The following is a 6,000-nucleotide window of genomic DNA, read 5'->3' as shown; positions in this document are numbered from 1 at the left end:
CTCAGCATTCTGTGGGCACTGAATATGCTCAATCATTGGGATGGCTTATTTTAGTCTCTACCCCTTCAAATCTAGTTCTTTGGAACCTTATGAGTTTCCCTTACGCCTGCTGAATCCTCAATTACAGGCATCTCACCACTTACACAGGGGTTATGATCTGGGGCCCCACACGCATAAACAAAAATCGCATAAGTGAGGAGCACCCTATAAACACCCCTTAAATGCCCTCTCTGCTGCTCTCGCCCCAATCCAGACCAAAAATATTGTATCCAAAAATATCCACAACTAGAATTGAAGTGCTGGGGCCAGCTGGAGATGCACAGAAAAGAGGCTGTTGTGCTACTGTGTGCACCAGCTATTAGGCTGGGAAGCTGAGCAGCCTAAACAAAGCCTCCCTGTGCCTGTGGTCACATCAGGGCTTCCTCCGCCCTCACTTATGGGGAGGGTCTCCTTGAGTGCCACAATGGCCCTCCAGCTCTCTCCCACTGTTTGCAGGTTTGAATTGAATTATTTATTTATTTCCTAGCACTGCACATAGGTGGGGTCATGTCCATACTCCATGTGTTTGCCAAACAACATATCAGATAAGTCTGATATGAAAAAAGGAGGTTCTTAAAAGTTTCATTTACGAACACATTTTTCTCCTTTTACAATACAGTGGTACTTCGGGTTAAGTACTTAATTCGTTCCGGAGGTCTGTCCTTAACCTGAAACTGTTCTTAACCTGAAGCACCACTTTAGCTAATGGGGCCTCCCGCTGCTGCCGCACCGCCGGAGCACGATTTCTGTTCTCATCCTGAAAGTTCTTAACCCGAGGTACTATTTCTGGGTTAGCGAAGTCTGTAACTTGAAGTGTATGTAACTTGAAGCATATGTAACACGAGGTATCGCTGTATTAAACCGAGCTATTGTTTCAGTCAAGTATTTGTATCTTGATTAATATTGTTAATTTTGTTACAAAAACATCCTCCTGTGACCTTATTCAAAATCTTTATTGGAGAAGCCAGGATTTGAACCAAGAGCCTCATGCCATTGCCCGAGGGTTGGAATAGGTTTAGCCAAGTCATTGATCTTGGACCAGATCTCCAGATCACAGAGCCCTCTTCAGGTACAGAAAAGGATACACAACGTCCTCTGGTTGGGAATGAAGCCTTTGAACAGTGCACTAATTTCCAGACCTAGATCCAGCTCAGATCCTAGCCCCTGATTTAAGTGTCAGTCTTCAGCTTCAATTCCTAGGTTGGAGACAAGTATATAGTCCTGGTTTATCAACTTGCATAGCACCTAAGGCTCAAACACAGCCTTGTGGTTATCACTACAGCAATAGATATCATAATCTAGCTAAAGTTAGTTGTGTGACTTATTCCCAGTGCTTTTTTCAGAGGGTGCTCAATGGTACGCAGTGCCGGTACCTCTTTTTTGTTGTTAAAAACTGTGGCACTTACAACTTCATGTTGACTACCGATACCTATTTTTCTAGGGGGAAAAGCACTGAGTGTGACAAATTTCAAGAATGGTTGGTCACTGAATATTTTGGTTGGGGTTTGAACCAAATTACATATAACAACAGGACTTGAACTAATTTCAACTAATTTGTTCAACTGCTTTCAATGGGATAAAGCCATTGTTACCTTTTTAGCAAGAGGAAGGAGCCAGTATCTTTAGATCTGCTGTAGTTTATTAGTTCCCATGAGTGATATTTTGGTGGAGCTGTGTGCATTCCATATTTTGATATTCCACAAGAAAAATAGGTTCCCAGCTGCCACAATGTTTCCAGTCCAAAGCACTGAACAACTTGGTGCATAAAGGTGATTCCGGCTAAATATCTAGAAGAACTTTCTGACAGTATGAGCTGTTAGACAGTGGAATGGACTCCCTCAGAAAGTGATGGACTCTCCTTCCTTGGGGGGTTTTTAAGCAGAGGTTGGATGGCCATTTGTCATGGATGCTTTTTTTTTTTTTGCTTTTTTTTGAGATTCCTGCATTGCAGGGGATTGGACTAGATGACCTTTGGAGTCTCTGCCAATTCTACAATTCTATTATTCTAAATACTTTAAGAACACTTCTTTCTGTAGAGTCCTGCCCCGGAGTTAAGACTGCTGGAAAGGCTCTCCCTAGCATCCATTCAATAGGTGTTATACATCAGAAGACTACATGCCTTCTCCATTGCAGCACCCTGGCTTTGTAATCCTTGAAACTTGAAATTCATACAACATTCACACTGTTAATATTTAGACATGACTATTGATGTAAGTATTTTGAGGTTCCCACTGATGTTCAGTGGAACTTGGTTTGATATTTTCACTAAGTTTTTGTTATTTGATTATGTTAACATTGTTATTTTATTGTTACCTGTCTCAAGATCTTTGGATTCAATGCAGGATACAAATCATCAAATAAATAAATAAAATTTATGCAAACTTGCTAAATAAATAAGAGATTAAAATGTCAACCTTGCCCAGAAAATAAATAAATAAAATTCACCAGTATGGCAGTTAATAACCAGGAAGGAGATTTTGGGGTTGTGGTGAATAAATTCAGTGTGCCATCATGGGTGTGAAAAAGTAAAATTACATATTAGGAATGGAATTGAAAATAAGACCACAATATAAATAGCACATTTATATAAGGGTACAGATACTTCCATATATAAGTTTATTATGGATAATGTGTTATTTGTTTATGTAAGCTTTTGTTTTGGTTTGGGCAGCAACAATATCACCATCAAAATGCCAGCCCATACTTTATATTTATTTTAAAAAATACTTAAATACTGCAATTTCATTAAAAAGATCAAAACAACATACAGCAAATACACACACATATACATATACAATAAAACCTACATAAAAACTAAAGCACAGTTCACCGGCTGACTAAAACAGAAAAAACCCTTTAAATTTCAGTGTAAGCCTGACGTCATAGAAAGGTTTTTAACAGATGTTTAAAAGTTAATCCTGAAGATGCTTGTTGTTTTACTATGACAAATAACCCTATATACATTTGCACTCACTGCTGTTATGGAAGATTATCATCGTGTTCTATACGTAGCTTACTACATGTATAAGGAAATTTTGGTCCATTTATTTATTTAGAGCATCTGTGTACCCCACTCTTCAGCCAAAAAGGGTCCCAAAGTGACTTACGTACAACCAAAACAAGTCCCCATCCACAGGCTTACAATCGAAACACACACACACACACACACTCACACTCACACACAAACACACTGTCAAAGGGGAAAGGGACAGAGAGCAAACCTAGCTATTGTGCCTCTGGTGCTTCCAAACAATACACGTATTCCTATTTCCACCAACTGCCATATGCCAGGGGCACATTTGAATATCAACAACCTGGTTAGAAGGAACTGTTCTCTCAATATTTTCATACAGTGCACATAGGGGTCACCTTGGAGAGCATACTAACAGTACATACATCAGGCAATAATAATAATTAATAATACAGAAGTATTGCACAATAACTCTTTATCATGCTTCTGCGAGTCTTAGGTAAATGTAACTCTTCTACAAGACCTTAATATTATTTTTTATTTAAAAAACACAAATTGATTCCAAAGATACAAGCCCCGCTTTCACACATTGTGAAATATAGTTACTAAGGTTAGTAACATTTCCTCTGGCATGGATCTCAAGTATGGGACAGCAGAGTGTTTCTTATTATCTTTACTTATTAACTATCCCCTACAGGCCAAATTCTAACTTTATATTGTGCATGTGATTGCTATTCCCTTATACTATGTAGTATATATACTATATAGTATATTCCTTCCCTGCAATCTTTTCTAAGGACTATTCATGTTGACACAACCAAAATAAACTTGATGGGAAATGAGACAATGGCATCTATCTGGCTGAAGGTAACTCACCCAAATTCAAAAGTGGGAATAGAAAGAGCAACAAGGAGAACAGCAAATTGTTCTTTGTTTTTCAAAGCATGGTTAAATTTGCTCTTCTTTGACTAACACCGTTTCACACCAAATGTTGTCTTAAATACTGAATACAACTATTCACATTTTTCAAAAATAACATTCACAACACTTTTATCACTACTAGATCTAGCTGGGAACTCAAGTCTTACATTTGCTGAAGCAGCAAGAAAGTAACAATCTAATACATTAACCATCTCTAAAATATATACTATAATCACTCTAGGAATGAAAGCATTAATTTTGATGCAACTGTATCGGTCAAGAATGGTCTCAACACCTCCCCTCTGTTTTTAAATGTAACCATTCCAGCCTTAAGATGTTTGAGTTATTCAAATATTCATGTATCAATATATCTTTTTCTGGTGGTAGCTTACCTACCCGCTTCCATATTTGGATAACAAACTAAGTCAGAAAGTTATTTGAGGGGGTCAAGTTGTTTAGTTTTATTTTTGTCTATCACTAATAACGCTAAAAAAATGTGGTTGCTATTACTTCCATCTCTATAACCAGCCAATCAGAAAAGGAGGACTGTAAATAACTGGTCGGTCACATACCTTGAATTACAGAGACATTTATGTATGCTTAAACATAGCAGAACAGCACAACTGTGAATGAAGCCATGCAGCAAAATGTTAAAGTTGTTAAAATAATGATATATTATCGTCAACACTCATTTATTTCCCTGGATTATTATTTTTTGCCTATCACATTTGGACAAATTCCTTGTGCATTTTATTTCAATTTTACTGTCATATTTGAGATTCTTCTGTTGCTATCCACAAATCATGCTATTTATAGGGAATCAGTTTAAGACAAGCATATAACAGAATAATCAGTAACGTAATTCAGTAACGATTTATGCAGACTTTCAATGCAATGTTCCATAACATTTTGAGAATGTTTATGCAATGCTTAAGTCAGAAAGAACAACTGAAATTATAGAGTAAATTGGTATACTGCTCTCTTACATGTAAATAATACCTAATAAATAGTATTAGTCTGTAATACTAAACACTAATTTAGTATGTAAACAGTAATAATATTCTGTGCTGGGACCTTCAGCAAAAGTCTAGAAAAAGCCATGATATTATTTAAAGATATACCTGATGATATCCAATGTTAGAGTAAATCCATGGAAATAACTGAGCTGATATCACTCATTATTTCCCAGTTTTACAACACAAAGTAGGCATATATGAGCATATCACGGCCTAGGACCCTTCTACCTATGGGACCACCTCTCCTGGTATGCCCCACGGAGGACCTTAAGGTCCATAAATAGCAACACCCTAGAGGGCCTTAAGGAAGTTAGATTAGCCTCAACCAGAGCCAGGGCCTTTTCAACACTGGCTCCGGCCTGGAACACTCTGTCTCATGAGACCAGGGCTCTGCAGGATCTGATTTCTTTCCGCAGGGCCTGTAAGACAGAGTTGTTCCGCTGGCCTTTGGCTTAGAATCAGTTTGATTCCCTCCCCCTCTTTCTCTTTCTTTTTCCTTTCTCCTCCTGTGAAGAGGCTGCATCCTAATGTGTTAATGTTGTATTTTAATCTTGTTTTTTAAATTGTATTTTAATCAACTTGTTTTATTATTGGTTGTTAGTCGCCCTGAGCCAGGTCTTGGCTGGGGAGAGCGGGGTATAAATAAAATTTATTATTATTATTATTATATGCTTTGAAATCTCTTGACCTCAGAATCACAAGGTTGGATCCAGAGATACTTGAGTTATAGGGGAGTTCCCACGAGGCAAGACACAGAGATAACAGCAAGAACCTTTATTGAACTACATAACTAGGAAACGGGCAAAGCAACTGCTTACATACATTCCTGAAAGCCAGGGCCACTCCAACGTGATTGGTGATTGGCTGTCTAAACTTCCAAGCTGCGAATCACGACTCAGAGTTCAAGGGCCAATGGCAGAGGTCCAAATCCTGAAATGTTCTGTGATTGGACATCATGTATTGAATCAGAACACAGGAGCTCAGAATCCTTTGTCCACACTCAAGCTCAGGCAAACACAGACCACTGAATACAAAACAGTACTCATGCAATGG

The sequence above is a fragment of the Podarcis muralis genome, chromosome 4 (genome assembly GCF_964188315.1).
Source record: "Podarcis muralis chromosome 4, rPodMur119.hap1.1, whole genome shotgun sequence".
Classification (NCBI taxonomy): domain Eukaryota; kingdom Metazoa; phylum Chordata; class Lepidosauria; order Squamata; family Lacertidae; genus Podarcis; species Podarcis muralis.
Note: the sequence above shows the minus strand (reverse complement) of the source record.